Here is a 27,212-nt window from a genome sequence, read left to right on the forward strand (position 1 = left end):
TCCAAAATCGCAAATTAATTTCCAGTCTTTTCAGTATAGAAGCAGTATACAAGACAATAAGTGAATGAGCATGACTGGTAATTCGATTTATTCTCATTCATTATACAACACGAAGAAAGATTAACTTTCTTTTGGATCTCAATGTCGACAGAAAATCACGCGAAAGCATCGAATGGGAATGGATCACGGCTAGATAATATGGTGTCGAAGAAACAGATGAATTCGCAAAAGGTAATGTGATCGCATTATTTACCAAATTACTGCGCTGCTAAAGATATCATCATTAAAATTCCTAGGAGACATGAAAGAGGGGGGGGGGGGGGGATTTGTCGAGCGTTTAGAAGCCTTCCGAAACACGGATGAATTACTGACATCAAGTGAGAGCAGCGTATTCCTGAACAAAATATGGTTATACTGTGTAACAACAGTATGATAAACAGAAAATGTTTTGAAGCTAAAAGCTTCACTAGGCTAGTCAATTCCGAGTCTCGCGTGTGCTCCGTCGTAAGAAAAAGCCACAGCTGCGCATGCGCAAACCACGTAACGCCACAGGAGAGGCACAGGTGGTAGGAGCCGCCGCTGCCGCCGCAACCACCGCCGCGACTCCGCCGTTTGACCTTTAGCGGTGCCGCACTGTGTCACCGCGGTCATAAGAAATAGAAAATCTATAAGTTGCAGCCACTAACAATAAGGTAAGCCACAACTACGCCAAGAAACCACAAGCTAAGCCATGGCATCGCCGAAGCTTTTCGCTTCTGATATTCAGGCTTATTCAAGCTAATCCCCCACCAGTTCTCTGATAAAGGCCCAGATATATTGGCAGTCGCTTGTAGTTGCATAGTGATCCAATGTTCCGCTGCTCCAGAAGCTGGTGGACCCTGTTAACCGGAGAAATGTTATTGATGATGTCAAATAAGCTTTGAAGAAACAAACTAAACACTGTAAGAGTACAGTGGAAATTTTTCAAGGTAGGGTCCACTGTAATATGTTTTAAGGCAAAGCAGAATCCCAAGAAGACATCAAAGTAACACAATGGGCTTTTTAGTGACCACAGAGTTGTTATTAACTGAATGCGTTGTCGTGCCAGCGCGCTAATTGTTGAAGCACATGCGTTAGCAAAGAAAGGTGCCACGGTAGCCTGACTGCATAACCGCAACTAACCTATAATTATCTCAACATCAGAAGAAACATCATAGGTGCGCTTAGGAGAAAGGTAGACATCTTTATGAAGCATTTTTTATTCCCAGTTTTCTTGCAGCGCCTGGATGCCTAGAGAGAGGCTAAGGCAGGGAAGAGTGTAACAGTACCCCAGTCCCCGCTCAGAATTGGGTCATAAAGTCCTCTCTGGATAGTCGTATTGCGTGTAGCCCTCGCATCTCTGTTTCAGCCATATGCAGAGGTCGTCAAGAAACGCTTGGCGTGAGTGCTTCTTGTTACACGTAGTCTGAGTCAGCCATTCTGAGCCTCGCCACCGCTACACGTCATCACACATTATATTTCTCTGTGAGAAATAACTGCCTTTGCGCTATTATTATTAAGCGTGTAAGGATCAAGCGCAATATTTCTGGTGAAATAGCGTTAATGGTAATATATCTACCGTACCTAGAAAAGAATAGGGGCAAATATTTGGTATTGTTAGAAAATGTGCTTGGCTCGACGAAAAAAAATATAGCTTGTTCTGCTGCTTTTCTTGTTAATCTGCCATTGTAGCTCTCATGCTGCGCCAAATGATGCGGGTTCAGATTGTAGCTGCGACAGCAGTGCTTTTTAAGTTTAATTAATTCCAAAAACGTTCATATGTTGAGTGATGTCGGGGTCCATTGAACTGCCTCATATGGTGTCGGTAAATCTGTAGCCCACAATTACGGCGTCTCTGATTGCTCACGACGCTGTGATATGTAGGGATCTGTAGGACATTTGAAGGTTAGGTTGCACGCAACGCGAAAAAACTGAAAATTAAGATCAGTAGACAGCCGCCGCATCGGGTCAGTTGGGAGGCATGACAAACTACAAGGTTTGGTAATGGCTCTGGGTCCAACACACGGCCATACGTCAATAATGCTAAATTAAAATGGTTTTTTTGGCAAGTTGATTACTTAGCTTCCACATAACTGCCGTGCAAAAAGGGACAACCGAAAAGCAACGATTGTTCGTGTCGTGTGTGCTCTTCTTCACAATGTGGTCTTTTTTCGCAGTGTAGTTATGTGGAAGCTTTAATGCTAAGTTTACCGCAATTGCTTTAAAGGCCTCGTTCTCCAGATAATCAGGCTTCTGATGTTCCAGCGCCGGAATTGTGAGGAAAACATCAAGGGCGTGGCTCTGACAGGTAGTGGCTGGCATGGCCATTACTGACTGGTCTTCGGGTTGCCTGAGGTATACGAAGACTGCATGGCAGATTGTGCCGAGAACGGTACAGCAGGGAATACACATGTCGCCACTGACACGTACACCACTAATGTTTGTTATTTTACTGTTTTCTTGCAGCTTAGGCTCAAATGAAAACAAGCAATGCAAGAACTTATATAGCAATTCGGCTGTTGCCTAATATACAGCCTCACATGGCCACCCTCTGCGGAGCATAGAATTGGTTTTTATTACGTGGTAAAGAAAAATTGTGACACCTGTGTTAGCCATTAATACAAATTATTATAACTGTGGGCTCAAAGAAAGAATCAGACCTCGATGGAACCAGAAAATAGCATTTTATCTCCTTGTAAGCTCCTCTACAATAAGCCACAACCCTTTAATTTGTCTTCCTAAACTATATCCTTAATTAGCCGGTATACTTTGAATGCCCCATTTTACTTATGTTCATTGAAAACAACATTCGTGTCCATCACTCTCGTTGCAGTAGATTATGTACGCGAGGCAGCTTAGATTCTTTTGCTCGCTAGGTATACATAAACAGAGACCAATGCCAATGATGAAGATCCAGCGCAAGCGCTTCTATGATGCCTGAACGCTCTTCTGAAGTTTATTCTGGTGTGTACTAATTGACGCGCAAAATATTGGACGCGAGAGATGGACATTTTTACGCGATATCGTTACGGGCCCGTTCACCAAAAACCTGCCGTCGGCGGCCGCCCGCCGGCGGTGGCGTTGTGAGCGAGAAATCACCAGCATGGCGCTGGCAACTGGTAGCTGGCAGCTTACATCGCCGAGCACTGACTGAACGTAGGTTCAGGAATTGCTAACTCGGGTCTCTCCTTTCAGATAGGAGGTTAGTATCAGACTGAACCGGCCGGGACCCTTGAATTCAAGTTGCGCCTAGGCCATGCAGCCATGTTCATACATCGTGGTTAAAGCGAGGCTTTACATATGGGCTGGTAGCCAACGCTGCCGCGTCATACCCTTAAAGGCGGAGCTTTTAGTGTCTGCCATAACGTTTGCTACTATACCTCTACCTCTGCTTGAACCTATTAGGATTGTATTTGAATTCCTCGCCAGTCTTCCAGCCTGCTTCCGACAGGCGAGTGTCTCGACGCAACGACGCGGCGCATTTTCAAGGAAGCACAATAGCGTATTCAAATAACCGACAAACGAGCAGAACGGCACGGCACCATAGCTGCCGTTTTGTCTTAATTAATTTACTGTCAAAGCTGGGAGAGCGTTAGGGATGAACAAAACCTCTGTATTATGAATTACCGTGTACGATGGTCATTCAGGCACATTTACCTCTCAGTGTGCATCATTTCTTTCGTAAACAGAGTCAATGACGAAACACTGACACATTACCGTCTTTTTCACTCCATGAAGATTATGCGAAAAAGGGATTATATAAAGGCGCCTAAACTGTTTCAATCCTCCAATCCCTTCTTGTCATTGTCATTCGTGCCGGACTTTTGAACGTGCTGTGCTGCTTCTTGAACTTGTGAACTATCTAGCTCGTCCGCAAATCTTCGCTAAATACATTAGCATTCACAATTCGAGTGGGCCCAAGTATCGCGCCGGCGAGCGGAATAAAATTAATCGTAGTGTAATCATTTATACCCACAGATTTCACGAACTTGAGAAAAGCAGTTAAGTGCTGTTGAAACCAGTACTGAGTGTAAAAGTGCTCTGCTCACACGACTCCCATTCAGTGAAACGGCAGGCGGCAGCTGACTACATCTAACGGTGTGCACAGGGCCCTGGTTATTAAGATAGCGTGCGTTATTCAAATCCGGCACCATATCGATCAGTGCTTTTCCACCAGGCAAAGAAGAAAAAAATTGCGAGATTGCAGCAGATTTTGTTTTCTTTTTGACAGTGCGGAAGTTGGGACTAATTATGACATCGTAGGATGCAGCGTGTGGTACCGGCTGCATTGCAACTTGACGCGGTTTGCGGACGTAATCGTACCATCGAGGGCATAATCACGCCATCTAGCGCACGCTCTTCAGCGAGCAACCAGCATGGGTGCGCGGGGTCGGCAGCAGGTCTCGCTTTCTACTCATGAAGGACGCCAGCTTCTCCAAGGGCAACAATCGGCCGTCCACACGTGCCGGCGAACAGCGGCGTCGGTGTGCTGCCCCAAGGCTTGTCTGTGCCGCTTCCTGCGAGAGAGCCGGGGAAAGGGACGGATGGTGCCAGGGCCAAGGAGAGGTGGGCTATTTCAGACAATGTAGCCACGCGGGCTATGTCTCAATAGGGAAACTCCATGTAAACACACGGTGAGCTGTGGGATTAAGCGGTTGAACTCCTTTCTGCGCTCTGTAGTGGCGATGACGGAGTTTGGCGAGTGCGTCTTTACATGAACATCTCGTGCCTTAAAGGTGAAGTGAAAAAATATGGGAGTTTCCGAAGTTAGCAATCACCTCATCAAGAGCCATATTGTGAGCCGAAGAATTAGTAAAACTATGGACCTGAACGGTACGAAGATTGAACCGACATCTGTAGAAACCAAATGCACGTGGCAACAAGGGGAATGGAGGACGATTGTGCGCTTGACAATGCAAAACAAAGTCACATGGGGCCCAGGGGCCTGAGTCTGTTAGCGAATGTTTGGATTAAGATGTTCACCTCGTCTTGGCCATCTGAAGGACGTATACAATTTGGATACAGAATTTAGGAGTTGCTCCTGGTGCACAGCGTACATAAAAGTGTAAACAAAATCTGGTTATTAAAGAATAGCGGCGTGGTCCAAATTAAAAACAAATCCTGGTAGCTGACAGGAGCGGCTTTATGGTCAACTTTCTTGACTTCCGTGCTATCGTTTGCCCATCTAAAAATTTAACTTACCAGGCAGCGTCCCCGAGCTGACTTGAAAGATTTACCGTTGTTGCGCATATAGCCCTCGTTCCGTCATGCTCAAGCTGCGCAGGGCGATATATAGTAGCGCTGCGATATTTCTTTTGTCCCTAATGGCAGCTGAATAAGAATAGCTAGTTTCAAATATTGTCACAAAGAACAATCTAACAACAGGGATCAACAGATTGTTTGCTTGAGTGTTGATCAATTTAAATAATAAAACGCGAAAACTTTTGGGCGGACAGTGATTACATCTTGACCACAGTGACCGCAGGAAGGCATGTGTTTCGATTTCTTACAGATCGTTTCTTCTCCACATGCTGCACTGATTTTTCACCTTCTAATCGTTGCGCGTTACGATCTTCACCATTATAAATAATATATCCATTAATTAACTTTAATATATTCTCGAGCACCTATCCGTTAAACACTCGCATCTGGCTTCCCCATTATGGTAAAATGGTAACTGCTTACCGATTGCTGCATAATTTTATAAATTTGTTGCGAATAATTTTGCAATAACGACTAAATATAATATGCTTTAACATCCTACTTATCAAAAATATGTGAATCGTTGCTGCAGCCTAGAGAAGACCGCAGTTTTCTTCCCCTCCTGCGTTTCAACATTCAGTCACCGACATAATATTAATTGGTTCAGCAGTATCTGTCACACTTGTTTCTGCGGAAACTTTTGGGCGGACAGTGATTACATCTTGACCACAGTGACCGCAGGAAGGCATGTGTTTCGATTTCTTACAGATCGTTTCTTCTCCACATGCTGCACTGATTTTTCACCTTCTAATCGTTGCGCGTTACGATCTTCACCATTATAAATAATATATCCATTAATTAACTTTAACATATTCTCGAGCACCTATCCGTTAAACACTCGCATCTGGCTTCCCCATTATGGTAAAATGGTAACTGCTTACCGATTGCTGCATAATTTTATAAATTTGTTGCGAATAATTTTGCAATAACGACTAAATATAATATGCTTTAACATCCTACTTATCAAAAATATGTGAATCGTTGCTGCAGCCTAGAGAAGACCGCAGTTTTCTTCCCCTCCTGCGTTTCAACATTCAGTCACCGACATAATATTAATTGGTTCAGCAGTATCTGTCACACTTGTTTCTGCGGAAACCTGCACCGCGTCGTAAGAGAAGGGGGGGGAAGGGGGGAGTTAAAGTGTAAAGAGAGAAAGAGGAGCCGTAGTGGAGGGCTACGAAGTAATTTCGACCACCTGGGGATCTTCAACGTGCGCTGACATCGCACAGCACATGGAAGCCTTTTCATTTCGCCTCCATCGAAATGCAGCCGCCGCGGTCGGGTTCGAACCCGGGTACTCCGGCACAGTAGTCGGGCGTCTTACCACAGCACCACCGCGGCGGGGCCCTGTCTCCGTTATAGCTGACATGATCATGCACTGTCTGGTTGCAGGGTTGTGTGATGTCACGGTACCTTGGAGACGGGACCTACTTGCAGGATCTGCAAACTCAGGATTCTCAATTCATAAAGTCGAGTGATCAAACTGAACCCTCAATAATCCTTGCATTCCAAATCAGACATTGTACCTCTGGGCAACACCGGTATTCTCATACGGCTTGTTTAAGCATCGCTTTATATGCCAGGTGTTTGAGCAAACACTTTTAAAAATGCCTAAGAAGACTTTGAATTAGGAAAGCTATTTTCAGGAACAGACTCTCAGACTTGACTTACACAACTTGCTACAGCACTCTTCTAAATGCACAATTATTTGACTAAACCCCACTAAAAAGCGTTTTAATTGTCGCATTTTCCAGTTAGCCCCAACCGTGAGTCCGAAGTCGTGAAAAATACGGTGCCATATCAGTGTTTGAAATAAGGTAAACTTATTTTGTAAATCTCTACAGCGCAATCAAAGCAAGCTATTTTTTCGCATAAAAATGGAACGGAGCGAAATACACGCGCAGGAAGCATGGTTACAGACGCGACATCCGACGGTGACGTTATGCAATGGCTGCGGCGTCAGCTTCGAACTGTCTGGTCAACTATGATGTGCTGTGCACTGTATGTGGCATCGAAGCTGTCAAAAATACGTCCATACAGTTTGTTCTTCTTCTATACCGGTTTTAGTTCGAGCCGGAGATCGCGCCTGTACCGGTGTTCCTGCGCGTATCTTGAGCTCAGAGATCAGATTTCCTCGCCCTGCAAAGCTTTAGAAAATCAGTTTTCCTTCGTTTCAAAGACAAATTTGACATCCAATACATCGCGGCTTAGACCTCCTCACTGGGCGAACCAAAGAACTGCGGCACGTAAACAGCTAAGTGCTTGGTTATTGTTAGTTATCTGAATAATTAAAATAGTGACGCCGCATACTGCGTCTTCCGCGGTTCGGAGTTTGTTTCTGCAATTATTTTCATTTTAAGATCAGTTTTCACGAATCCTTTAAGGGGTCGCTGAAGCCGCTGGTATACGTTGATCAACTAAACGGCGCAAGGGCACAATAATGGGAAAAACAAAGGGGATAGAGGTTCTTTTTATTCTCCTTCTCTTCCTGTGATCAAGTCCTTGCGCCGTTCCATTGGTCAGTATTGACCAAATATCCCTACACCAGATACTGGTATATGTTGGGTGTCTCATATATCATGGTAGCTTACTCATCGTAATTATTGTCATCCTCGGCCGGACTATATCCATTGCAGTACGAAGGCCTCTCCCATATTCTTTGAATTAACCTGGTCTTATGTAAGCTGCATTCACTTTGCCCCTGCGAACTTCTTAACCTCCTCCACCCACCTAACTTTCTGCCGCCCCCTGCTGCGCTTTCCTTCCATTGAATTTCGGTTTCTTACCCTAAGCGACCATCGGTTATCCTCTCTTCGCACTACATCTCCTGCCCATGCCCATTTCTTCTTGGTTCCCACTAGAATGCCAGTAACGAGATATTTCTCTGACCCACTCTACACGCTTCCTATATCTTAACGTTACCCCTACTATATTTCCTTCCATAGCCCTCTGCGTTGTCCTCAACTTAGGTAGACCCCTTTTCGTTAGACTCCACGTTTCAGCCCCATAGGTGAGTACAGGTAAGATGGAACGGTTGTATACTTTCCGCTTGAGCGATACAGGTAAGCTGGTAGTCATAATCTGCGAGTGCTTGCCAAATGCGCTCCATCCCAATCTTATTCTTCTTTTTATTTACTTTTCATGGTATGCACCTGCGGTTACTACCTGTCCTAAGTAGACATATCCGCCTACTACTTCCAGTACATCGCTACCTAACTTAAACTGCTGTTCCTTCCTGAGGCTGTTGAATATTACCTTAGTCTTCTGCATATTGATTTTCAAGCCTACCTTTCTACGTTTCCTGTCTAGGTCATCAATCATTATTTGCAGTTCATCCCCGGAGTGACTTAGCAAGGCAATGTCATCAGCAAATCGCAGATTATTGAGGTATTCTCCATCTACCCCTATCCCTAACTGCTCCCATTCCAAATCTCGAATGGTATTTGAGAAATAATAAAGGCACATAAAGTTATAGTGAATACTCGAGTTGCAAATGTATGCACGCGAGTGGGGATCCGAAAGAGCAGAGGATGGTAACCATTGACGCCGTCGCATTATACATTTATGGTGGAGTTTAAGTGTCCACCTACCCCACTTTTGGAATATATCACTGCAGCAATTAAAATGGCATTAAGAAAAACATTTTAACTGACGCAGCCTCTGACAACTTCATCAGTGTAGTATTGACGACCTCTAGTTTTTCTGAGCACACCACGATAAGGTGAAAGTATTTGCAAACTAGAAACCCTTCGTAGCAACCCAGACATCAAGTAGCAGGAACGGCAGTTCTAGTAAACCTCCAATTCCGGCCCTAAGACATTGTCCACCTTGAACTCTTAAAAGCTGCGTTTCTAAACCATGAAAAAAAATGTTAATATTTACAATAATTAAGCATGTTTTCTCTGCTTCCATTACTGTAACATTGCGTTTCACTATACGGAGTGGTAAAGTTGTGTTAAATAGCTTTAATTGCATGTCCAATGCGAATTTCTTCTTTCCAGTTCTGTGGGAACTCTTAGTCACGTGCGAAGACTGTAGTGGTGGAAGGATAAAATTTCAAAATAAAACACTAGACTTGAATGTTTTCTGTTTATGTCCCAGCTGTTTGCCTTCAGCGCTTAGGACCCCAAGGCGTGCATGCGAGCATATGTTTAGCAATGGCTTTTACAGCGTATCTGTGATGCCACTTCACCACCTACCTGCACGGCTCAAGCTGTTTTCCATTGTTAAAGTGAACGGGGCTCTGAAAAGAGTAAGGGAGTGAGAGGGTGGGGTTGAGTTGGAGGGTGGAGTTATTGCGGATTGCCATATTATACCCAGCAAGCACGTAGCCCCACTCTACCTGAACCAGTTGCCGTCAATGAGTGAGTCCTCCGCTCGTGCAGCTATTTCCCAGATACATTTCAGAGGCAGCACGTAGGCGGAACGTGAAAGCCTTAGAACTCACGAGGATCCCGAAATGTGTAGCTATGGGCTTCGAAGGCTGTTCGGGAGCGTGCTGCCAAAATAATAAAAATAAATTGCACGTTAAAGGTTTGTCAATGCAATGGATTGTCGTTTGAAGACAGTGAAAGAAAAATGCGTGTTTTGGAAGAGCAGCTTCAGGTTCAGTTTTGGAAAAACAATACAAAATGCGTTTTTATTCAGTCTTTTCTATTTTGCCGCTTTTGACCATTTTTGCGCGCATAACCGGCGCAGCCCAATTTAACCCTTCCTTTATTTAACCCGGCATCAAGGCGCGCCTTGGGATAACCGAACATAATATCTCCGTGTACAGTGCAGCAGGGTGCCAAAACTCAATCATCTCAACTCTAAGGATGAGAAGTAATTAAAGTAAATTTGTTCAACAGGTTTATTGATTTTCAAGATGAGCACAATAATCTTTGGAAACATGTCCTTGTTCGAACGTGTATAACCTTCAGAATTTGCATCATTTTATCTTCCCTCTATTTCAACTCATATTTATCTTGTTAGTGCTGCGAATGTTTTTCGTGTGAGTCCCTATGCACCGGAAAATTTTATTAAATTTCTGTTTTTGTATATTTACCTTGTCACGTGACAACTACTGGTCACCCATCTTTATGCAACAACGATACCTTCTTACTCTCCTCTTGCATGTTATGATTTAAAAATGACTCTTTTGGTTTTGGTGAATAATGATCGTTTGTTAGCCTCGTATATTTGTGTTATACTCCGTGAAAGGTCTATTTTTTCCCTTAAAATATCTTCTGTAGTTCTGGTTGTCAGATACAGTGCTTGACGCGTGTTGTGATATACTGGGAGCCCGCGCGTGTTTTTTTACGCATGAAACTCTACCAGCTTCATTAACATGCAACCTGCACCATCACGATAAGTATACAAATGTTCTAGGTTCTGGGTGACAAGTATATTTGCACATTCTGCACTACGACATACGTTTATTGCAGAGAGGGTTGTCATTGCTTCTTTCAAAGCAACAACTACAGTCAGTGACACTGCCTTTCATAGAACCATGCTATTGCCCAAATTCTGTTCATTTATTCTTGTGTGAGCAGTCTGTATCTATGCTCAAGCTGTAATCAAATTTTAGTCCGATACACTTCATTTTGTTGCCCTTTGAAAACTCTTGTTTGTTCTTAACATGGGCGCATTTTTCTTTACTGCCAATGGTAGACTACTCTTTCACGCTACTGGAAAACCGGACCTTACCTCTCACGCTGTCTGCTTTCAGTCATAAAGCGACACTCGACCGCTGTTATCTATATGGGGATGATACCACCGAGGATCCCTGTCCCTAGTTAGATTGCCCACAGTAGAGGTAGCCGAGAAACAAAAATATGAAGAAGTGTTATAAAGATAGGCGAGGTCATCTAGCCTGCCCTTCTCATCAACGAATTTCAGTAGAATGCCCGCCATACGCAAGCATTTCTAGACAGCCGGACATTGTTAACCACGTCATAGAAGACTCACTTCTTCCTTTTGTTGTAAACATGAAGACGGAGCACGCTTGGTGCAACGACACCTTTGCGGCCAGGATTATTTATACAACCATTGCTTCTGGGTTTGTGTCAGCAGTGACGCATCCCGGATAACGCCTCTCTAGGGCGTAGTTCATATCAAGAACAGAAGGGCGCTTATATAAGACGCACAGCTGTCCCTCCCGACAACTCATTCTTTTGTGACCGGACTCAGCAGGTACGTGAGCATAACTTTCCATCTGTACTCTTAACTAGGTACAAAGCACGTCATTGACTCATGTAATGCAGTCAAACTGTAATCAGTACTTCGAAATATGTGCGTTGATTAACTGTTCTTCTGCATGTGACAGTGGTATGTACGTACAGGGGTAGTCAGTTTGCAGGCCAGAGGGTCTGCTTCTGAGCAGCATTTTCAGACAGCTACGAGGCCCCCAAATCCGAAAATATTCGTGGAGGGCAGAAGAGAATTATTTCAACCTTTGAGATAACTGGTTAGCTTTGATGGAATCTCAAGTGCCATAATATGCAGTCCAGAAGCAGAACCAAGGCCGACCTAGGAACTTTTGGTAACCCCTGCACACTCTGTTCTCCATCGCTACAATGAAGGCCATACCAAAATCACTTGAAATGAACTTTGCCGTTAAGCCAGTTTATTTCGTATAAAGATACCGGTTTGCCTCCGTCTTTACTTGCTGCTCAGACTCAATCGTTGCTGAGATCGGTGACTTATAAACGGTTAAGCTCTGTTGGATGCCGTCGGAACCATTACATCAGTGCCACGGCTGAGGCGCATATTTGTTCCTATGGCTGGTTGTAGCACAAACTTAAAGGGAAATTCAAGTGACTTCTAGGCTGACGACAGCAAGACTTTTCTACCTACTAAAGTGTGTTCATTTATAACGCCTTTAATTTCAATCTCTATTTTTGCGTCGCGTCCCATTGTACGGTATGATATGAGCTGTTGATCGTCTCGCCGCGACTCAGGCTGTAAGCGAGGCCATATTACACTGCTCAGGATGACTTTAAACCACCTGAACGCCTATAACACGCTATGCCCAGACGAAGACAAGTCTACTTGTCGAAACGTTGGCTCATCTGCGACCTGAGGCGTACCCTATTTACCCTTGTTCGGTTCTTCTTTTTTATACCGTGCAAACCAGCTTCTTCCTTTCCTTCAACCTGAACGCTATGACATCGGCACACAAGCCCGGTCTGCGTTTGGCCTCAGTTAAAGACGTAACACCGCGGCGTGTTCGAACCCTGATAATCTAGCGCTGTAGCTGACCCACTGCGGCGAAGTGATCAGGAGGTGCCCTTACAAAAGTGCCACAGTGTGTTCATTACTCGTGTCTTAAAGGACGTTTGTCTGTGTTCACTGCAAAGGCTTATAGTTTATGAAGGTTTATTGTCGCAAAGTAACGCTGATTGTAAGAGACGCCGTAGTGGAACACATTTTCAGCCACCTTTGCTGCATTTAATGTGCACTTCATTGCACAGCGCACAGGGCCTGCGTCTTGACTCCATCAACTCCGTGTGTTATATTTACAGGTGCTACACGCGTCACAGCACCATTTGCGCGTTTTTTTTCACTAAATATCCGTGGCAGTCTACTTTAGGCGTTTTACGGGATTACTACAAATTGCCGTTTTACTTCGCTGCTTACCAATCCCCAATATTGAGTGTTTCTTTGACCAGCCTCCAGCAGTTTCTTTGCACAACATCTTGTCCTTTTTTTCGATGCAGACGCAATGAACACCAGCCAGATAATCTTGGTCGTAGCCATCGTGGTAATCCTCGTTATCGCCATGGTCAACGCACAGTTTGCTCCGGTCGCGGGGCCCGCCTACCCAGCATATGCAGCGGGCCCGCAGGTAGCGCCTATGCGACCGATCTACAAGGGCCCGTACGGCGGCATGAGCCCGTACGCCTTCGGAATGTATGGCCGGCGCTGAGTTTGGGCCAGAGATCTGCAAGAACCACGTCGCTCATCAAGCAGCCTTAAAGAAGAGTCGGCACAATCACGCACCAGTAATCTTGCAGCAAAACAAACAGCAACTCAGCTATGAAAGCGGCCTCATGAATCACGTCGTGCTTGGGGCTAAATAAATATTTTTTGCAACGAACAATCTCGCTCCCTGTCGCATGTTATACACGGAATTAGTGCCACAATAAGCAAATCGTGCATTGTTTCTTCACCCGTTTATCGCAGTGCCGGTATGCTAGTATAAACTGCACGAATTTCCGCACAAGCCACACCGACGCTACGGAATTACCTCTCTTTCCTTCACATCTTGACAAAGATGGTGGCAACAGAGATGAAGGGCTTTTATCAAAGTAATTATTTTCACCTTTCAAAACACAAATATATGTGAAAGATTCGCGAAATATCAAGGCTGATGACATCACAAGATAATTTTCAAATTACAAATTGCATGGCATCTTCTCATATGGAATATCAAAATTAGGTCAGATTCAAAACACACACGTTAGCAGACATCCATGATGTAAAATGAGGTGAAGATGGCAACGTAGTGGATAACATTACCAAAAAAGCCAAACGAGAGTTCACAGGGGCATCATTCCGCACGCTGCTTCGAATGAAAGCGAAGAAAGGTTGAGAGAGAGCCACAGTCCACATTCTTGCCTCAGCCTGCAAGGCTTGTGGGCTGAGCCTTCCCCTTAATCTTCGTTCGGCTTTCTTTGATCAAAATATCTACCTTACCCGAGCAAAGAAGGTGGACGCGCTAGAGAGAACGCATGCTAGCTGCTGCAGCCAGATAAACTACTTTATTTGTACATAAAATCACTGCCCGGCCTCCGCAGTTTAGATTGAAACCCATGAGAGTATTAACATTGAAATGCTTTGACCGGCTGTTATCGGGGTGACGGTGACAACATGGTGCCAAACCGGACGAAAACAGAGAGGCGAAGCGAAAGCGAACCCTCACGCTATTCGATCTTTCGTAGGTTCGCTGCCACTGGAGAAACGCATTCGTCCAAAGGTATCTGCTATGCGCTCGAGGTCCAAATGGCCATAGTAACACGAATACGCTCAGTAGAGGCATGCCGCTGGAGTCTCTGTAGTCTTGTACTCGTACGATATCACCTAATAAAGTTATTGTCAGTCATTCGATCCTACGCCCTCCCCCTATTTTCCGCAGTGGTTTGGTTGCTCGACTCCTTAACCTGACGATGCGCTATCAAATTCTGGCCACAGCGGCCGCCCTTCAATGGAGGTGAATGTAAGGCCCCGGCATACTGTACAGTGTCAGCAAACATTTCCAAGGGATCGAAAATTCCGCAGTATTCCACTGCCGCATCCTCATAACTATCCCCGCTCGTTTAGTGACAGAACGCTAAGAAGGCATAAAGCAGTTCCACGTTTTGATGGGTGCGTACCTGAAACTCAGCGTAGTCTCGAACGCGAACCTTAACAAAGTTTCGGAAAACTGAAAAGGCGCAAGTCTGTTAAACCGGGCCTCGGTGGGCACCTTAACCCCATCGGCAGTGGAGACGTACTGAAGGACGCGCCTCGGTTTCTGACTAGTTAATTATCTCGGGTACTGGACTTGAGTACCCGGAATGAAAGCAGACTGCAGAGGCAAAGTTTCAATGGAGGCTAAACACAAAAGGTGTCCTGGCGCTTCGCTATATCAGTGCACGTTGAATACTCCCGGGTGATCGAGAATATTTAGAAGCTCTCCACCTCTTTCTTCTTTCAATCCCACATTTCCCCTGTGAGAGATACTGCGCCTTACATTTCCCATAATTCAGTGTACACTACATTAAGCAGATCTGAGACGGCCTTCGTCGCGGCACGACTTTAAGACAGCACTGTTAACTCTCCATCAGTCACTGCATCAGCACTGCGCACCCACCACTATTACTGACGCCGCACGCATGCACATCAAGGTCAAGGCGGTTGTATGCATGAAATACACGCCTGCAACGGTCCGCCGCAGTGCGTATGGATCATGCTCCTGCGTTCAGTGCCGTCTGACCAGGCGACCTCCCTGTCAGCATGTCCACGCATCATTACGGCAGGGTTGGCGTGAGGATGTCGCTTGTCAGTGTGTCTGAAAAACTTTATTTCAGGTATGTTACAGTGAGCCACACTCAGGTAGGCTCCTCATTACAGGAGCTCATTGCCGGCCACGTGGCTCGGGTTGTTGTTGCTGTGGCTGTAGGAAGAAGGAAAAGAAAATGCACGGGCCTGCTACTGGCTCCGTAGCTGAGCCACCTCCGCTGCCTCGTGCAGACAGAAGAGAAAATAAAAACGAAAAGAAAGAGGGAGAGAAAAGCGCGCGCCGCAACAACAGCCGTCGTCCACCACCAAAGCGGTGGCGGGAGCAATGACGGCCTACAACAGATAAAAAATCCGTGGCAGGCCAGCCACCAGTCCCAGCCCCATCAGGGGGCTCGGGCTCAGTCGACCACGGCCATTAGGCTCGCAAGGTCGAAGCAGCCGAGCAGGGCTGCCCCCAGTCCTCCCTGGTTCGAGGTCCCGGTTTGATTGACATGCCCACATGATGTGGTAGATTTACGAAGGCATCTCCCCCAGTGAGCGCATTGCCCTGTATAGGCAAGGTCAATGTGTTTTAATCGAACTTAGCTAATGGTCTCGAAGTCAGAACTGCTTAAGCCTAGTAAAACACGCAGACGAGAGAAGAGCGCCGGCCTCCTTTCATGCTTTTATGTACTCTCAACTTTTGAAGAAGAAGTGATCTTTTTGGTAGTGTAACCTAGCACGAAGCCGGACATCATCTATCTCGTCGTCCACTGACAGTTATTACTACTGTGTTTTCGATTGCCTCTCATTCTACTTTTGTGAAATAATAAGATGAGCTTCATCCGTCTGTCACCAGTAGCGGTTTATAAGAATAAAAAAAAAATAGAAGCGAGTTGAGCATAGTTAAACCGAATTAGGCGTGCTAGGTTTTGTATGGTTTTGCGTTATTTGGGCCTCGCTTTCTTAAATTTCAGTCATTGAGATATCTTAAGCAATATTTATTTGAAGTTGTATTTTTCACTTTCGTTCACAATTCATTAATTACTTGCATTTATATAGGAGGAGCAAATAGTGTGATGCATTCCTACTCAGTATAAGCTGTATGCAAAGATATAAACCCCATTTATGCTAACAGATATTTAGTTAGAGGTAAGTGAGACATACACTGTGTCAAGGAAAGTTATACTCGAAGATAAGCTATCCACAATGTGACTTGATATTTAGCGCAAAGCATAAATTTATCACAGTTAGCTAATTTGTTGTGAATAATTCCAATATGCTGTTATTAAATCTCTATTACGCTCTTCGAGAGCTATCCATCAATACTCCACTTTTATTGCTTTCATAGGGGAACGTAAACTACACAGCCATAGGAAAATTGTGTTGCCCGACTAAAAGCTTTGGAACTGAGCCGGAGCTGAAGTTCAAAAAACACAGTTCGCCGGTGCTCGAATAGTGCGACGATTACTTTTCACGCTCTCAACTATGTTAGATGGGCGAAGCAATATTTCCCAACTGGTATGCCAGGCAAGAAACCTTCCAAGAAATATCGCTCCAGCGCCCGCAGAACAGGATTGGAAGGACAAGTTCGGTGTAATTCGACATCTCGGCGCATAGGACTATGCTGCAAACAGCGCATCCCACACTGTTTAGCTTGGCTTGGGGTTCGGCGTTTTCGCTTTCGCTTAAGGGAACCTTGGGCACGGCCAGAACCTGGAATCTCATAAAAACACTGACCGATCCGACCAAAATCAAAATTAGAAGACAATAAAAGCATACACACATTCATTCACTCCTTTGAGGGTTAGGATACCGACCTTTTAGAGAAGGCGCTAAAAACGTGTTCGGTGATCAAAACCCCTCACGATACCACGAAACCTATCGCGGAGCCAAAAGCGAGAAACTCGACCTCCCAGTAACTGTGGAAGAAGTTTACGCGGCCATAAGGAATACGACCAGAAACACGGCGGCAGGTGCGGACAGAATCGACAACGCCCTGATCCGCAACCTGAGTGACGACCTCATACCAGAGCTCGTAACCTTTCTAAACAAACACTGGAAGGCGGAGACAGTTCCCGAAGACTGCAAACACGCCAAAGTAATTATGATTCATAAACCTGGAAAAAAAGCTCCAAATTTAAAATCTCAGGCCCATCTCGCTCATGTCGTGTCTTGGCAAGCTTTACGAGTGGGTGGTGATGCTCAGACTGCAAAATTACATAGAAGATAATGACCGTGAAACCCCATACCATGTTCGGCTTCAGAGCAAAACTCTCGATGCAGGGCGTGCTCCTTAAAATACAAGATGTCCGCCGCAACGTAACCCAACCGGGTGAAAATGTCATCAGGGCCCGCGACATCAAAGGAGCATTTGATAACGTCAGTCACGAAACAATCCTTACACGCCTAGACGACTTGCACTGAGAACGCAGAATCCACGGGTACGTCAAAGCCTTCCTGTCAGATAGAACTGCCACCATCGGCATGGGAGACCTTCGATCGACAAAAATTCACACGCCAAACAAAGGAACACCCCAAAGATCAGTCATATCACCTATCCTCTTCAATATAGCTGTGATAGATCTAGCACGAAAACTATAGAAGATTGAAGGCATCAGGCATGCCATGTATGCGGTCGACATAACAGTGTGGACTAACACCGGTTCCCTCGGGAAGAAGGAAGAAAAACTAAAGGAAGCGGCCTCCTAAGTACAGAAATACCTCGGAGAAAGAGGACTCGCATGCTCGACGGAGAAATCGTAACTGCTCCGAGTTTGGAAAGGCAAACAAAACCGGACCGTCCCAACCAGTGAGGACCTGAAACTCAACACTAACCTGGAAGGAATGCCCATCTCAGAAATGACAACAATAAGAATATTGGATATGTGGGCTCAATCCAACACACGCAGTAGTCACACGTTTACCATGCTCAAAGCAACAACGCTACAAGTGACACGAATGATCACCTGCATCACCAACAGGCGGCATGGCATTGCGCGAAGAGGACACACTAAAACTAGTTAGAAACTTGGAAGTTAGCCGAATTATGTACAGCCTACACTACCAGTGCCTCAACAAGAACGAAATTATATGAATGGTAGAATAGATCGTCACGCGCTCCGCATACTCCTCGAAGTGAGCGAGATAATTATAAACGACGAAGAAAACAAGATAGGCAAAAAATTATGTGGGTACCAGGGCACATGGGGGTGACAGGGACCAAGAGGCCGACAGGATAGCTCGAGCATACACTACGTTCCGAGCATCCGACGAGTCAGCGGAACTTTTGCCAGCACCCAAGGCGTACTCGGCCATACTAGAAAACTATAGAGGCAGAAGAATGCGATATTCCCCACCGCACATTTCTCTCAACAGAGAGGAAGCTGCCATTTGGAGACAGTTAAAGACGGGTTCATACCCAAACCTACCCATACTAAACAAAATGCACCCTACCATATACGCGGACACATGTCCGCGGTGCGATGAAAAACCCAGACTATATCACATCACATGGGCCTGTCAAAATATAGATGTGATCCCCAAATTTCGAAACCCGAGTGCGGAGCAATGGGAGACTCGGCTGTCCAGTGACCGCTTCGAAGACCAGCAAGATTTGGTACAGCGAGCTCGACGGGCGGCAGTAGCCAGCGGAACCTTGGACTGAGGGCACCCGACCATTGAGAAAAGCCGGTGCCAGCATTACCAAGTTTGCACCGCGAAAATCGCTGGAAGCAAAAAAAAATTAAATGTCTTGCAGACCCACGGAACCCAAGTCGGTTACACGCCCGTGATTCTGTATAAAACATCTCATGCAGCCGTTCCTTGTTCAGTGTTCGGAGTGGTGTCATACTATTTACTTTGCCATTTAGCGCCCATCCACCGCTCACGTTGGAGCCTAGTTTGCCAGAAGTGCGGCAGATATGCACCTTCTTTCCCCCTAAAACCAGCTTAAAAGATGTACAAATAAATCGCAAAATGGGAAGGCGGTGTTCAAGGCTCTATCATACGTATACCTTAAGACGACGGTTTAACTTCTCCGTTGGTTTTCTTCTATGCTTTATTCCAGCTCGTACTCAACACCCAGATATCGCTTCAGTGTGAAGAAGACTTTTGGTTAAACGTAAATTTATGATAATGAATTTGGCTTACCGTTCTAGATGATTTTGGGTTTAAACCAAACACTCTAAGGCCTAGTCAAAACTAAACATGTCCTTATGCATTTCGCCAACATTCGCATTCATGCAAAGTTTGATCTTAAATAAAAGAATGAGCTTGCAACTACGCTTTTTGCCCGATGAAAAACAACCATTTCTATGCCATCTGAGCTGCAATACATTTTATGCAGCAAACGTCACTGGCATGTTAAGCAAGCCGCACGTGCTGCCCAAGTGCAGACGTTAAGGGAAGCTTCATTGAAGCAGCCTCTCTTCCTTGCTGTAGAATATCTGTGTGGGCAAAGCGCCAAGGTTTCGCCACAGGTGATCGAACTCGGCAACTTAAGAACATGCCGCACGTACGCTGTCAGTAGAAGCCAAACGTTGCTTCCACGCCTTTATCGTCTTTTGTGGGTATTTCTTGCTCGTTCCTCCTTATCGGTTGCTTTCTGTAGAGTTAATTTATACCGTTTCAGCCAGCGATGAAAGCGCCGTTCCTTAACAAAAGAAACAAACTTGCTGCTATTCGCATATCGGATTCTAAAACGAACTCCGAGCAGGTAAGACGAGTGCCGCACATTGCAATACGAAACGAGCAACGACCGCACATGCATTCAATCCCCAACGCATTCGCCACTTGTTCCGTTGTGTAGAGGCGTTGTAAGTTACTTCGGAGTATTCGAACTGCGGAGGAAGCTTCTGGGCATTGCAGCGCCGTTTCTCGACGCCCGCAAGGTCGAAAAATCTAGAACAACATGAGAATTTACCTTCACCCCTGACGATTTTGGCAGCTTTGTAAGAAACGACGTAACTTCTCGATAATGTTGTAGTGAAAAAGACTATTATTTGGGAAATCGTCGCCAGTTTTGTAGATTAATGTATGATGAATTCTTCAAGGGAGGATACCAGAATACGTACCCGCGAAGATGGAACGCTGCCTTTGAGTGCGTTTTACCGCCCACCAAGCTCAGGCGTGGATGTTATTAAATCCTTCGATTCTATCTTGGCCTGCCTCCCTGATGACCGCGTCATTCTTGTCGGAGATTTCAATTTTCCCAACTTTACCTAGGCAGAAAATTCTCGACCTACAGAAATCTCATCAACATTCTATGGCGTGATTGCTGCATATGGCTTTGAACAGACATACTGACATTCGGACATACTGTTGGTAGTGCAACTCGCGTGACACATCCTATATTTAATTTTGCGCAATGAGTTAAGTATGACCGCACATGTATGTACATTTCTGGGAATTGGAGACCACAGGATTGTTTCTGCTGAGCTTACCTTACCAGAAGTGGCTCTTTATGCCTACGACACGAGAAAGGTCTATTCCTACCACAGGGCTAATTACAGTGAATTAAAGAATCAGCTGAAAATAAAATTTGAACATTTTCAAGCCAAATCGATCCAAGAAGGTGTTAACACCTTGTTGGTGTTATTTTTTAAACTTGCTGTTGTCATCAGACACAGACAAGTCCTTTCTAGATATGTATCAGAAAAGCCCAAAGCTGAAAAGCCGCGGATAAATTAGTAAAGTGAAAAAAAATGAAAAAAAAAAAACAAAGAACGCGTTCATACAAAGTACAAAATGTCGCCAAATAGAAACTCAGCGAATGCAAACGGAGCTGTAAGCTCTGCTAAGAAGTACTTTTTCGTGTTTGAATGGTACGACGCCCGACTACTGTGCCGGAGTACCCGGGTTCGAAACCGACCTCGGCGGCTGCGTTTCGATGGAGGCGAAACGGAGTGGCGTACGTGTGCTGTGCGATGTCAGTGCACGTTAAAGATCTCCTGGTGGTCGAAATTTCCGGAGTCCTGCACTACGGCATCTTCCATAGCCTTAGTCGCTTTGGGACGTTAAAGCCCACAAACCAAACCAATAAGTACTTCAAATAAGATTTTTATGCAAAGATAGCTAATCCAGCGCTACTTACTTACATGAGCAGTGTTGAATCTGAAGTACCTCCCCTTATAAATACACTTGAGGGTGTCAGAAAATGCACAACCTCGCTAGATGAAGGTAAATCCGCTGGCCAGGATGAAAGTAACAAAAATCTCCCAATGTATCAAAAGCCTGTTCCCTCATAGTATCCCGATACTTTTATATAATATTCAGCAAAGAACTTGATTTGGAAGTTCTTTCTTTAGAATTTAAACAAACCTTTGATGTTCTGATGCATCAAAACGGCTCTAAAACATCTGTAGCAAATTATAGGTCAATCCCCTAGTGCTTTGCTTTCTGTAAAATATTTTAACATATTATTTACAGTAATACATATAGTCAAGCACTTAGAATCAAATATTTTCTTTTTCGGAATCAGCAAGGCTTTAGAAACGGCGTGTCTTGCTATAATCAGCTTTAGGCACGGCTTTAGAGGACGGATATGAATAAGATGTCGTTTTTCTAGATTTTCGGAAAGAATTAGACTCTGTTTCACGTCACCTAATAAAATTCAAAATGAAGAACCTACCAATTGACGATAAAGACCTCAGGGTCCTTGAAAACTATCTTACTGAAAGAAAACACTGTGTGATCATCAGTGGCAGTAAGTCCGAATGCATAGACATGAACTCTGGAGAGCCACAGGGATCTATTTTCGGACAAATGAGGTTTTTAATATATATCAATGACGTCGAAACCAACATATCTTCTCAAATTAGATAATTTGGCTACAATTGTGTAATATATAGAACAATTTTCACTATCTGCGATATAAAAATTCTGCAGGAAGTTTTAAACACCATAGCCGCATGGACCCAGTCTTTGGAGGTACAGTTGAATACTGAAAAACGGAAGTTGAATACTGAATATTACCGTTCCGCCAGTTGCATTGAAGTGAATAGTTATTTATTAGAAAGGGCGGACTCGTCATTCAGTGTTTTGCGTTCATCGGCTTTGCAAAGGCATTACATCGAACGCATACAACGCATTCCGCTGAGCGCGCACAGGGACGCATCAAGTTTCAAGAAGAGGCTTCCGAGCATGCCGGTGACGTCCACTCCCAGCCGGCTATTGGTGAAAAAAATATATAGCAGAAATAAATGTTAGCAAAGAAAAATAAAAAATGTGAAAAACCGTCATCCGAGAGTGCTCGCTATCGCATCATACCCTAACGCGGAGCTCAAGTGTCCCACTTTGCGATGTTTATTTGGTCACAAATTAGGCAATGCAACGTGATATTGCCCTGTTCGTGCGAGGGAAAGAGATGGTAGGAGTTGAGATTAGTGCACCTTGATGTGAGGCAGTTGGCCATTTCTTCTTTTTTTTGCGATTATTTTCATCCGTCTATTAGAACAATGCTGAACATTGATTTTATGTCTCTGTTTCTGAACTTTGTACTTTCTTAAAATGTTTCTTACATCCCTGTTTATTACGTTTTATGCAGGTAGTTTATGCTTACTTGCGGTCTCTGATCACCTAGATTTTAATTGAGTAGATTTCTCATAAAAGTTTATATAAGGAACTGTTATCAATGCCCTTTTTGACACCATTGTATCGGTCCTTATACTTTCGTCTTAAGGACGATCTGGTGAAGCAAGTGCACAAAATGTCAATTTTCACGTGTGCGGAAACGTTTCTCTCAAACTGCAGACTGAAGCACTGCTTGTAATGGCATGGGGACATATTAAAAATATTGTTACTGAGCGGTATTCGCTGGCCGTGCTGACGAAAAAGAAGTGTGACAGACTCCCAGCAGAAGAAGACGCAGACGAGTGCTTTGCTGTGCGAATGCTGTGTTGTGATCATCCTCAGTGGTGTGGACAACTGCCGTACTGTGAATATTTCCCGTAACATCTCTTGGTGGAGGTGAATCTTTAGATCCCTGTCCCAAGCTGGATCTCCGCAGTGGCCGACGCATCATTACCACCACTGACTACTGACGCCGCTACATCTACTGCTGCCGCACCTGCTGTCGTCATGGCCCATCCCCGTGACCCCGGTACCTTCTGTGGGACCGACGACGTTGATGTCGACGAGTGCCTGGCCTTATACGAACGAGTCAGCAAGCACAACAGGTGGGATCCCACACTTATGCTTGCTAATATCATCTTTTACTTGACTGGAACAGCGCGGGTCTGGTTTAAGACCCATGAAGAGGACCTCACATCTTGGGACATCTGTAAGCAAAAGCTTCACGACCTCTTCGGAAAGCCCATTGGCCGTCACCTTGCCGCCAAAAAGGCGCTCGCTTCTCGCGCGCGAACGTCTACAGAGTCTTACATCACTTATATACAGGACGTCCTATCCCTGTGCCGCAAAGTCGACCACGCCTGAGGAGGATAAAGTCGGCCACATAGTAAAAGGCATTGCCGACGATGCTTTCAACCTCCTTTTATGCAGGGATTGTTCCACTGTGGACTCTGTACTACAAGTGTGCCGACGTTTCGAACAAGCGAAACAGAGGCGCATATCTCATCGTTTCGACCGTCTACCGAACACGGCTGCAAGCTCTTCCTGTGTCGATCTTCCGCCTCCTCGACCGCCAACTAATAACACTACTTTGACCCCATTGTCCGCCAAGACCTCGAGGCAATGACTTCTGCAGCTTCACTCTCGCATACCCCCGACAATACCTCGGCTACAATATCATTCATTCAGGCTGTTGTTCGCCAAGAGGTTGCCAATATGGGTCTTCCTTCTACCTGCCGCACCGACACCGTGGATTCAGGACCTGCCCCTCCACTAATTGCAGCTGCCTCACCCACCGCCGGTTTCTCGCCCCGATATCGGTACCGCAATCCGAATGAGTGGTGTACCCATGACAATCGTCCCATCTGCTTTACTTGTTCCCGCGTTGGCCACATTTCCCGTCACTGCCGTAGCCGTTGGTACACGCCATCTCGTCAATTCACCTACGTCGACCGCCGCGGAGACTATGCCCCTCGCTATACCTCACCTCGCCCCGACCAGACCACTGTTGACCCCGATGTCCCTGCTCATGCTGCCAACCGTTCACCATCCCCGCAGACCCGACGCTCGCGTTCTCCTCTTCCTCGCCGCCGTTTGTCCCCGTCCTATTCCAGCCACATACCGGAAAACTAGCCAATGCAGCTCCCGAAGGTGACGCTGCATTTGTGATCCGGACTGAAAAACCTCTGCTGACCCCCCTACAAACTAATCGCATCGACGTCCATGTGGATGGTGTTCCCGTTTCTGCTCTCATTGATACCGGCGCACAACTGTCCGTTCTGAGCTCCTCATTTCGCCGTCTCCTCAAAAACGTCCGTACTCCAGCCGTCTCGCCCACAGTTCGCATCGCCAATGGAAGCCCTGCTGCCGTGGTTAGCATGTGCACAGCGCGAGTTACCATTGGTGGTCGTCATGCTCCAGTGTTGTTCACCGTCCTCCAAGAATGCCCCCACGACGTTATCCTTGGCATGGACTTTTTAACAACCCACCCTGCCCTCACTGACTGCTCTACCGGCCTACTTCGCTAGGACCTTCCGCTCTGCTCTGAAGACCCCTCCTACTCACCCCGCCTTCGGTCAGCACAGTTCTGCCGCCTTCCTCCTGAAGCTGCTGTCTACATCCCTATGTCACCATTCCCACCCGTCCCAGACGGCGACTATCTCGCGTGTCCCATTACTGATGTCTTGCAGCGGCACGTCACCATTCCTCATCTGATTGTGCATATCTCCCAGAACCGTGCCACTCTCCCGGTCCTTAACATCAGCTTATCAACTCAAGTTCTGCCCGAAGGAATTTCACTAGCAGAGCTGTCGCCGATGACCGATTGTGCCATTTAAGCTTTGACTACCAATAATCCCAATGCCGTCCCTGCAACATCTCCCTCGTCCTTTGCATCGCGCCCTGATCCTGTTAAAAGCATGATTGCAGCTGATCTCCAGCCTGAATTCGCCGCTGAGTTAAAACAGTGTTTTCTCACCTACAGTGACCTTTTTGATTTCGGTACCCGCCCATACCACAGTTGTCAGTCACCGCATTAACACCGGGAACGCCAGTCCTATTCACAGGCGGCCCTATCGTGTTTCGCTTGCCGAGCGACGCGTCATCTAAACAGAGGTCGACAAAATGTTGGCGAACGACATAATTGAGCCTTCCAGTAGCCCCTGGGCATCCCCTGCTGTGTTCGTCAAAAAGAAAGATAACAGTTGGAGATTCTGCGTCGACTATCGTCATTTAAATAAGATAACCAGAAAAGATGTGTATCCTCTTCCGCGTATAGACGACGCGCTTGATACTTTGCACGGAGCCAGCTACTTTTTGTCCATCGATCTTCGTTCCGGCGACTGGCAGATCTCTGTCGACGAGAGAGACCGTGAAAAAACAGCGTTCATCACCGCTGATGGCCTTTATCAATTCAAAGTCATGCCTTTTGGCCTTTGCAATGTCCCAGCAACCTTCGAACATATGATTGACTCTTTGCTCCGATGCTTGAAGTGGACCACTTGCTTGTGCTATCTTGACGATGTAATAGTTTTCTCGTCTACATTTGAAAGCCATCTCCGTCGCCTTTCTACAATCCTAGCGCTTTTTCGCCCCGCAGGACTGCAACTAAACTCCAAAAAGTGCAGCTTTGGTCACCGACAAATCAAAGTCCTTGGTCACTTGGTTAATGCTGCCGGCGTTCAGCCTGACCCCGACAAGTTTCGTGCCGTCAGAGATTTTCCCACTCCACGTTCATCCGGCGATGTTCGAAGCTTTATTGGCCTATGTTCTTATTTCCGACGATTCGTCCCGAATTTCGCAGCGCTAGCTCGTCCTCTCACCAAACTCCTAAAGAAAGACGTTTCATTCTCCTGGGGGCCTGAAGAAGTGGCAGCTTTCTCGGAACTTATTGCTGCTCTCACAACTCCACCCGTCTTGGCCCATTTCAACCCATCTGCCAATACTGAACTCCGCACCGACGCAAGTGGCCATGGAATTGAAGCTATACTTGCCCAGCAACAACACGGCCACACAAGGGTGACTGCGTATGCTAGCCGCCTCTTATCTACATCCGAACAAAATTACTCTATAACAGAGCGAGAGTGCCTGGCACTCGTTTGGGCTATTACAAAATTCCGCTCTTATTTGTTTGGCCGGCATTTTACTGTTATAACAGACCAACATGCCTTGTGTTGGCTTTCCTCCCTCAAAGATCCTACAGGCCGTTTGGGGCGCTGGGCGCTTCGATGAGCGGTATTCGCTGGCCGTGCTGACGAAAAAGAAGTGCGACAGAACTCCCAGAAGAAGAAGACGCAGACGAGTGCTTTGCTTTGTGAGTGCTGTGCTGTGATCATCCTCAGTGGTGTGGACAACTGCCGTACTGTGAATATTTCCCGTAACAATACATTTGTATCTTCCGTCCACTTCCGTCATTGCGATGGGCCAGAAAAAAAACAATTAAACGCTGTATCATTTATTGAAAGAAAGCATTTACCTTTTGGGACGAGCGGCGCATAGTCTGGGATATTTCCTACTTAGCCTAACTACGAAGAATATGGCATAACTCACCTTATTAGATCGCATAAGCCTCCGGAAGGTACACACGTTGGGCTGAAACGCTTAACCTGTTGAGCCACCAAGAATTAATTTTAGTGGAATGATGCTGCAACTAAAAGGCATTTAAGAGGAGAATGACTTTCAGTCAGAGCAGTCTACGCTGTTGACGCGGTGTTTATGTTTGCCACCCTTTTGCGCGGTGCGCGAACAGTTCGTTCTTTCGAAATGTTGACGTCGCAGTGGTAGTAGTAGTTGTCGGTACCAGCGTGCTGGAAATATTCCTGGAGGGAATATCCTGATTGGTCGATAGGGTGATGACGTTTCAACCACTTGACCTCATGTGGGAATTTCAAACTTTTCAT

At 45.7% G+C, this 27,212-nt stretch overlaps 2 long non-coding RNA genes across 2 annotated transcripts; one reads left to right on the forward strand and one right to left on the reverse strand.

Annotated features, from left to right (window-relative positions):
- Positions 1-326: 326 nt before the first annotated feature.
- LOC146192334 (uncharacterized) lies at positions 327-27,078 on the reverse strand. Its single transcript, XR_014706399.1, has 5 exons — positions 26,863-27,078; positions 9,623-9,778; positions 9,480-9,523; positions 4,342-4,535; positions 327-878 (listed from the first exon to the last, which is right to left on the reverse strand). It is a non-coding gene; the product is annotated as an uncharacterized LOC146192334 (long non-coding RNA).
- LOC146192335 (uncharacterized) lies at positions 11,197-13,363 on the forward strand. The gene is made up of 2 exons (XR_014706757.1): positions 11,197-11,454; positions 12,981-13,363. It is a non-coding gene; the product is annotated as an uncharacterized LOC146192335 (long non-coding RNA).
- Positions 27,079-27,212: the final 134 nt, after the last annotated feature.

The sequence above is a fragment of the Amblyomma maculatum genome, chromosome 4 (assembly GCF_055883805.1).
Source record: "Amblyomma maculatum isolate TAMU_Amacu chromosome 4, ASM5588380v1, whole genome shotgun sequence".
Taxonomy (NCBI): Eukaryota; Metazoa; Arthropoda; class Arachnida; order Ixodida; family Ixodidae; genus Amblyomma; species Amblyomma maculatum.